Source organism: Pelobates fuscus, chromosome 3, assembly GCF_036172605.1.
Source record: "Pelobates fuscus isolate aPelFus1 chromosome 3, aPelFus1.pri, whole genome shotgun sequence".
Taxonomy (NCBI): Eukaryota; Metazoa; Chordata; class Amphibia; order Anura; family Pelobatidae; genus Pelobates; species Pelobates fuscus.
Genome location: NC_086319.1, coordinates 11,137,905 through 11,147,265, shown reverse-complemented (window position 1 = coordinate 11,147,265; position 9,361 = coordinate 11,137,905).

Below are 9,361 nucleotides of genomic sequence, written 5' to 3'. Positions count from 1 at the left end.
ATTAATGAATATCCTGGTTAAATATAGGGAATCAAGATTGGTGATTACAGAGAAGAAGATTGATGATCTTCAAAAACAAATTGGCTCTACCCAGAATACGGCTGAGATCTCTAAACTGGATGATGTTATCAATCAACGCCTGATTAAATTTGAGAAGGATATAATGCTCCAGAAAAATAAGAAATTTTTAAGGGATAAAAAGGACTATCAGACAGGACAGGTGAGGAGTTGGCAGCGTAAGAAAAGACTCAGGCAATCATTTGGTGACAGGAGGCGTGCGATCTTTAACACCACTGATAGCACCCCGCCAGGTCCCAAAATGGCATTTAATAAACGGTCAGGGGTCAAACAGAAAACCTATGCAGAAGTAGCGAGGAGCAACTCGTGGAGGGAGCACCCCTTACAGCCTGTGTATAGGAAGAGGGCTAATGATGGGAGATTTTATAGCTCTCCACGACCAAATAAGCATACTAAACAGACTAGGTCTGATAACCCCAATTTTATTCCTGTAACTGATGGTTCCCGTTTCACTTCTAGGAACCAAGTGACGTCTGAGGCAAGGTTCCCACCTACACAAGAGTTGGGTGCCAGACCTAAGACGTCCCTTAATAGGATAAACAGGGGTAACTCGGAACAAGAGGATTTTTTAGAGATAGCTCCAGCTGGGGCAGCAAAGACCTTTCCATTATTCAAGGCTGCTCTTTCCAAAAAAAGGGGTGCAGTACTAGAGGAAGCAGAGGATGTGGTAGACAGCCCGTCCAAAGTGAGGTGCCTGTAATCAAAGGCATTTTTAATCTATCCTCGCACACCCTTAACCCCGGGGAGATGTCTCTCCTGAATAAAGGGTTGAAATTTTCACCTGATAGACTACCTAAGATATTCGAACTTTTTAAAGATCTTAATTATTTTGTGAGGAAGCTCACGATTCTGAGGTCATTTAATATTAAGCAAACTGTGGGTACCACAGAATGTCCAAGGATGTTCCATAATCCACAAGATAAAATTGTTTTCCATAACCTTTTTTCTCTATTGGAGGAGCAGGATTTGCCATCACTGGAGATGGATGTTATGCGTATCGTTGAAGCTAACATCTCATCGGGGTTGAAGGCCCCCTCTACTTTCTATCCACAGGCTGATAAGGGACAGTTTATTCAATTGTTTTATGATTTGGTCTTGAAGGAGTTTAAGGATTTATGTTTGCGCTGTGGCGCTATTAACAAATCGAAAAATAGTTCTAATAATCTTAACCAGCAGGAGCTATTAGCCATTAAGAGTCTGAAGAATAACCCTGATCTTATTATCAAAGGGGCGGATAAGGGAGGTGGAATTGTTTTGTTAAATAGGAATGATTACATTGAGGAAGCTATGAATATTTTGGGTAACAGAGAATATTATCGGGTTTTAAAGAATGACCCTACGAAGCATTATGAAAAGGAGTTGAGAGTCCTTATAGAATTAGCTTTCTCTAGTGGATGTATAGATAAGAAGGAAAAGGGTTTCTTTTTGGCCGCACAGTGTAACATACCCACTTTTTACCATCTGCCCAAGGTCCATAAATCCCTCACTCGACCGCCAGGTCGTCCCATCATTTCTGGTATAGGTTCCCTTATAGCTCCCATTTCTAAATGGGTTGATTTCCACCTTCAGAGGTATGTTCCCCATCTACCTTCCTTTATTAAGGATACAGGTCATGTCCTGTCCCTTATGGAAGAGGTTGAGTGGCAAGATCATTATTGTTGGGCCACCATTGATGTAGTTTCACTCTACACTAATATTGATCATGCTCTTGGCCTCAAAGCTATTTCTTATTATCTCTCATCTGATCCTCTATTACCGGAATTACAGGCTGATTTTATTTTGAAATTCACAGAATTTATCTTAAAGCATAATTATTTTGAATTTGATGAAGTTTTTTATCTACAAACCAAGGGGACTGCGATGGGGGCGAGTTTCGCCCCATCCTATGCCAATTTGTTCATGGGCCTCTGGGAGAGCACCATGATTTTGGAAAATTCGCATTGGAGGGGGCGACTCGCCTTCTATCGCAGGTTCATTGACGACATCCTTATCATTTGGAGGGGGGGTTGGGAAGAATTAGAAGATTTTATCTCCTACCTAAATAATAATCTATGGGGACTTACCTTTACTTACCATAGACATCTGTCCACCATTGATTTTCTTGATCTCACCCTGACTGGTTTTCAGGGGAGAGTTCTAACTAGGACCTTCCAAAAGAGTGTTGACGTTAATGGATATCTCCATGCTGATAGTGGCCACCACCCCACTTGGATCCAAAATATTCCTTCTGGACAATTCTATAGGTTAAGGCGCAATTGTTCCTCCCTTATGGACTATGAGAGAGAGTCACTCGTTTTATGTCGTCGCTTCATAGAAAAAGCGTATCCAGCTGAGCAGATCAGACGGGCTTATTTGAGGGCAGGGACACTAAATAGAGAGGACCTTGTCCCTCCGTTAGGCCGTTTAAAGAATAGGGTAGGGCCACTTGATAAAGAGTCACACTTGATTAGGGTGTCACACAGTAACAATCACGAACTTATCCTTAACCTTTTGGATGAATATAACCGTCCACAAAAGAGGAGAGCTAAATACAATATCAGTACTAAGGATGTGGGGGTGGGGATTTCTCCTGTCTTTACTACGGTTTTTAACAAATGTTATGATGATATTATTAGTGTCGTTTATAAATACTGGCCTATCCTTAGAAAGGACCCTTTACTTTGTTTTAGTATTCCAGAACTCCCGAAGATTACCTTTAGGAGAGCCCCAAACCTGAAAAATATATTAGCCCCCTCTAAACTAAGGGACAATGTGGAGGGGCCAGCTACTAGTAAGAATGGTGTCAACAATTTACGTTGCGGGCGGAGCAGATGCCTGACCTGTGGGTTTATTTGTCATAATACGTCCACCTTTAAATCATGTAGGGGAGAAGAAACTTTTGTGGTTAACCATAGGATTACATGTAGTACCCCCTTTGTTGTATACCTTTTGATTTGTCCGTGTAATCAGCATTATGTGGGACAGACCACCAGACCCCTGAAATCTAGATTTAGAGAGCATAGACTGGCTATATTGAACAAAGATAGGAGATCTTCGGTTGCTCGACATTTTGAGTTGTTTCATAATAGTGACCCGGCATCTATTAAAGTGATGGGAATAGAGTTTATACCTCCCACTAGGGATTTTGCTATTAGGAAAAGACACCTGATCAGGGCTGAGTCCTTATGGATTTTTAGGTTAGACTCCCTCACACCCAATGGCCTAAACGAGGAGATAGAACTTTTTTAGTTTGAGGTCACTTTTCTATATCTAGTTGGTTCATTGAGGAAAATTATATAGCTATATTATTGAGATGTAACAATAATATAGGGGGCATCTGCACTGCATTCTCTTTGTATGGAGAGGTTTTTTTCCCCTGACCTAGATTTTTGCTGTCTAATAGAATTTATTATAAATTTATTTTATATTATGTGTATAGTTCTAATGGAGCTTTATATGTTAATATTAAATCAGATTGTGTGGAAATAATTCGCTAAAAAATTTTTGTTTATATGCTAATGTTAAATCAGATTGTGTGGAACTAATTTGTTAAACTGTTTACCTGTGTGTTAAACTGTCAGTTTAGTCTATGTATCATTAGCACCTGTTCTATGTTTAACAGGTTTCACTGATGTAGCTTGATTACTGATAATTATCCACTCCGGGGTTCACCTGCTGGCTTTATCTTGAGCAGGTATTTAAACCCTGGGTGGTGATCTAGGCACAAGTACTGATCTTGATAAAGTCCCACAGTTTGGGACGAAACGCGTTGATCTGTGGGCTGCTGGCTGTTCCTTTCTTTCCACTTCCCCTGGGTTTGACGTCCTGTCTTCATCTTTGGCTGAATACCGCGGTCTTTTTTGAAAATACCGACCGCGGTTTCTATCTGCTGGTTGCTGTCTGGGCGGTTGCTGTACCACTCTGCACCTACTTTGTCCATCTTCACGGCTTCACCTCCACTGTGGTCTTTTTTGAAGATCCCGACCGCAGTGTGAGAGAGTTGGAGTTCCCATAACGAGGGTTCATCTGGTTGCTCTTTGATCCGCCCAACATCACCTTTATTCTGCCCACCCAGGGAGGACTTCTGGACAATTACTGGTTTTTTTCATTTTATATTATTTCACTCAGTATTATTGTTTCTTGTCACTTGTCTTTTATTTTTATATATCTCATTTATTCATCTTCTGGTTATATCTACCTCAGGTGGGGGCCCACACCGAGGACAGATATATATTATTTATTTTTTTTCCTATTTATTATTATTATTGTGTTTATTGGTATATTATTTGTATCCACCCTACCTTCATTTAGTGATCAGACCTCTATATATATATTCTTTATATTGAGGTTATTCCATCTTTTTGGCCATTCAGTGCAGTTAGTTTGTGGATACATTTTTTGCCTTTTTTTATTTATTTATTTTTTTGTTATTCTGTTTTATGAGATTTTTGTATTTAATTGTCCGGTTAAGGTATAACAGTGGTGATCGGAATTAGTCCTTTGCTGATTTATTTTTTACTTAATTAATAAATTATTTTTGACAATTTTTATACTATTTATCTAGTTTTATAATCTTAAGCGCACACACCCTATTTTCCATTTCTGAGTATATAACTCATCAAGTCGCTAGAGTGGGTGTGTAGCTGCTACTCTTCTTTTTTATTCATTTACTGATTTATTTGTGGTGTTATCACTGCATGTACCGTTTTCTATAAGTTTTTATGAAATTCAAGAACTGACTGTTCACTTGCTGGCTAATATATCTCACCCCTTGACTGGTGCCACTGTAACGATATAATCACTTCACCTGTCAGTGGCTCTAATGTTGTGGCTGTGTTACTAACTTATAGAACCAAAACAGGAAACACCTGACTGTAGCGTTACTTACCTTATCCAGGGGCCGGCCGCGGTCCTCTCTTCGAGCCGCGCTCGGTCTTGCTGCTGCACGAGCCGCGCACGGCTCTTCCGACGGCTTCAGTGGGAAGGCGGGCAGTGACCGCGAGAAGCGGTCACGTGTCCCGCCTGAATCTAAGAGCGCGCTGCGGGTCTCGGGCGCGCTCTTAACCCCTTAAGGACACATGACGTGTCTGACACGTCATGATTCCCTTTTATTCCAGAAGTTTGGTCCTTAAGGGGTTAAAGAGACAGTGGGAGCCTAAAAAGGCCCCCATTGGCCCCTGTCATGCCACACTCCCCATACACTTACCTTTTGGGGGTGTGGATATGACAGGAGCCAATCACATTAGTTTAGAAGCTATTTAAACTTATCTCTCCCTTTACTCCCTGCCCTATCGTGGTTTCTGTTTCAGTTCCCTTTAGCGTTTGTTGTGTTCAGTTGTGTTCCTTCGTATTTGTTTCTGACTACGTTATTTCTTTATCCTTATCTGTTCTGTTTGCCAGCTTGCTGTTTACTGTGTACCAGACCCCGGCTAGTCCTAGTTTACGCTGTCTCTTTGTGCCCTTGACCTCGGATCGTTCCTGACTCTGTACTTCTCCTATATACGTCGAGTCCGGCCACTCTAAGGTCCGGTAGACGTATCTCCCCTCTGTGTTGTCTTTTGTTTAGCTGAATCCTGCGTGTTGGGGTATATTCTCGTTACACTGATGTGTACTAAGGCACTTCAGGAGGGGAAGGTAGTGAATATAAAAGCAACCTTTATTGTATAACATGAGTTACAGATAACTTAACCCCCAATAATTAGATAAGTACAATAATACCCGCGGGGGAAAGCTTTAACCGTTATGTACAGGGTAGCCCCAGGCTGCCACACCAGGAAGGGTAAATTAGGCTCAGAGAGATCAGTGGTACCCGGGAAATACATATGGTGATTGCTATATGACCTGTGTCTGCCAAAGGCTGGACTAAAACCCAAGATTAAACTATTTTAAATACTATAGAGTTACCAGATAGCTTATAGGATCAAGGTAATGTGTGTTGGAGAAAAACACAATGATGTGTCAGGATCGGGACAGGGATCCAACACGCAGAGTACAAAGAGTGGAAAGGTACGTATACCGGGCCTTAGAATGGCCGGACTAACGTACCGAGAGTAAAGAATAGTCAGAGACAAGCCGAGATCGAGGGAACGAGAAGACAGATAAGCGAGAGACAAGCCGGGTCAAGGGATAACAGAGAAGCAGGGTAGTACAACGAGCCGAGTCAAAACCAATAGAGCAAACTAGAAAACCAGAGCACTGAGTGACTAGACAAGCTAGAACCACGACAGGGCAATGAGCTGAAGTAAGGAGTAAGCTTAAATACCCTGGCTCTGGATGGAAATCACGCCTCTGACAAGTACCGATTGGATATCGGACACTTGAGTGACAGATTACTCGTGATAGCGTCATGACGTCACGTATTGAGCGTCCTGCTAGAAAAGGACGTGGATTCCTCGCGGCCGGTGTTTAAGTGACTGGATGAACCGCGAGGAACGGAGGAAACAGCTCGCCTGGACGGATAAACCACCAAGTCTCTACCTCCCTTAGAGGTAGAGGCCTCAGGTACCCTGACAGTACCCCCCCTCTCAGATACGCCCACCGGGCGGAATGAACCGGGGCGAGATGGGAAGCGGAGGTGAAATGCTCTGCGAAGGCGAGAAGCATGGACGTCCTCCTGAGGTACCCAACTCCTCTCCTCAGGACCATATCCCCTCCAGTTGACCAGATATTGCAATTTACCCCTTGAAATTCTGGAGTCAATGATGGAGCTGACCTCGTACTCCTCCCGACCCTCCACCTGAACAGGACGAGGCGAGGGGACCTTAGAGGAGAATTTGTTACAAATGAGGGGTTTCAACAAGGAGACATGAAAAGAGTTAGGAATGCGTAAGGCAGGTGGCAGAGCAAGGCGATACGCAACCGGATTGATACGGGTGAGAACCCTGTAAGGGCCTATGTAGCGAGGAGCAAATTTCATAGATGGAACTTTTAGGCGAATATTCTTAGTACTCAACCATACCCTATCCCCAGGAACAAAAACAGGAGCCGCTCTTCTATGTTTGTCAGCGTGTTTCTTGAACAGCGAGGAACTATGTAATAGAATTTGCCGAGTCTGATCCCATAATTTCTTCAGGTTGGCGACATGATCATCAACCGACGGTATCCCCTGAGAAGAGGAAACCGAAGGAAAAATCGAAGGATGAAAGCCATAGTTCATGAAGAAAGGGCTAGAGCGAGTTGAATCGCAAACAAGGTTATTGTGTGCGAACTCCGCCCAAGGAATCAGACCGACCCAATCGTCCTGGTGTTCGGAAACAAAGCAACGCAGATACTGTTCGATCTTTTGATTAGTACGTTCAGCAGCTCCGTTAGACTGAGGGTGATAGGCAGAGGAGAAGTTCAATTTGATACCCATTTGAGAACAAAAGGATCTCCAGAAACGTGAGACAAATTGAGAACCTCTATCAGAAACAATCTCTGAAGGAATCCCATGTAGGCGAAAAACCTCTCTCGCAAAAATCTCCGCCAATTCAGGAGAAGTCGGAAGTTTAGGCAATGGTACGAAATGGGCCATCTTAGTAAATCTATCCACCACCGTGAGAATAACAGTCTGTCTCTTGGAAGCAGGCAAATCAACGATAAAGTCTATGGACAAACAGGACCAAGGTTTCACAGGAATGTCCAAGGGGTGTAACAGGCCACATGGAGATGCATGAGGTAGTTTAGTCTTGGCACAAGTCTCACAAGCTGCGACGAACTCCTCAATATCTTTTCGAAGTGAAGGCCACCAGAAATCCTTGGATATCAGAGAGTATGTCTTGCGAATACCAGGATGACCAGCTATTTTACTTTCATGAAAACATTGTAAGAGCTCCAGTTGAAGTTCAGGAGGAACAAAGTTTCTTCCCTCAGGAGTGTTTCCGGGAGCTAGATGTTGTGACTTCAAGATCTGGTCAAGTAGCGGAGAATGAATTTTGAGACTGGTATTAGCAATAATATTGCATTTGGGTACAATGGAGGACAAAAGTGGTTCAACTGAAGCAGAGGGTTCATATTGGCGAGATAGCGCATCGGCTTTAGAATTCTTTGACCCAGGTCTGTAAGTCAGAACGTAATTGAAATGGGTAAGAAACAACGACCAACGAGCCTGCCTGGAGGACAGACGCTTGGCCTCTCCGATATAAGACAAGTTTTTGTGGTCTGTCAGAATGGTAACAGGATGTAATGTACCTTCCAATAAATGTCTCCATTCTTTCAAAGCCTTGATAACCGCTAGTAATTCTCTGTCACCAATGTCATACCTGCTTTCAGTACCGGTCAATTTTTTAGAGAAAAATCCACATGGATGTAATGGTTTATCAACACCCAACCTTTGAGATAGGACAGCACCTAAACCAGTCTCTGATGCGTCTACCTCAAGCAAAAAAGGCAGAGAAGTGTCAGGGTGAACTAAAATTGGAGCGGAAGCGAAAAGCTCCTTGAGAGTCTTGAACGCAAGGAGAGCTTCAGTAGTCCAATTCTTAGTATCAGCCCCCTGTTTGGTCATGTTAGTGATAGGTGCAATAATGGAAGAATAGCCCTTAATAAAGCGCCTATAATAATTGGAAAAACCAATAAATCTCTGTATGGCTTTAAGACCTGTGGGTAAAGGCCACTCTAGAATGGATTGGAGCTTATCCGGATCCATCTTAAATCCCTCCCCAGAGATCACATAGCCGAGAAAGGTTACCTGGGTTTGATCAAAGCTACATTTCTCCAACTTGCAGTACAAGCCATGCTGGAGAAGCTTGTGCAAAACCCTCCTGACTTGCTTGTGATGAATCTCAATCTCACTAGAATGAATGAGTATATCATCTAGGTATACAATGACGCAATCTTGCTGAAATTCCCTAAGAACCTCATTTATCAGATCCTGGAATACAGCTGGCGCATTGCATAACCCAAAAGGCATAACAGTATATTCATAGTGATTATATCGAGTATTGAATGCCGTCATCCACTCATGTCCCTGCTGGATTCTCACCAAGTTATATGCCCCTCTGAGGTCTAACTTGGTGAAAATTGTAGAGCCCTTCAAACGATCGAAGAGTTCGGTGATCAAGGGAATCGGGTAGGCATTTTTAATGGTTATCTTATTCAAGCCTCGATAATCAATACAAGGTCTCAAAGAACCATCTTTCTTTTTAACAAAAAAAAATCCAGCCCCGGCAGGGGAGGAGGACCTCCTGATGAATCCCTTGTCTAAATTCTCGTGAATATATTCCTCTAGGACTGAGTTCTCTTTTATAGATAATGGGTATACATGACCTCTGGGAGGCATGGTACCAGGGAGTAGGTTAATTTTGCAATCAAAGGACCTGTGTGG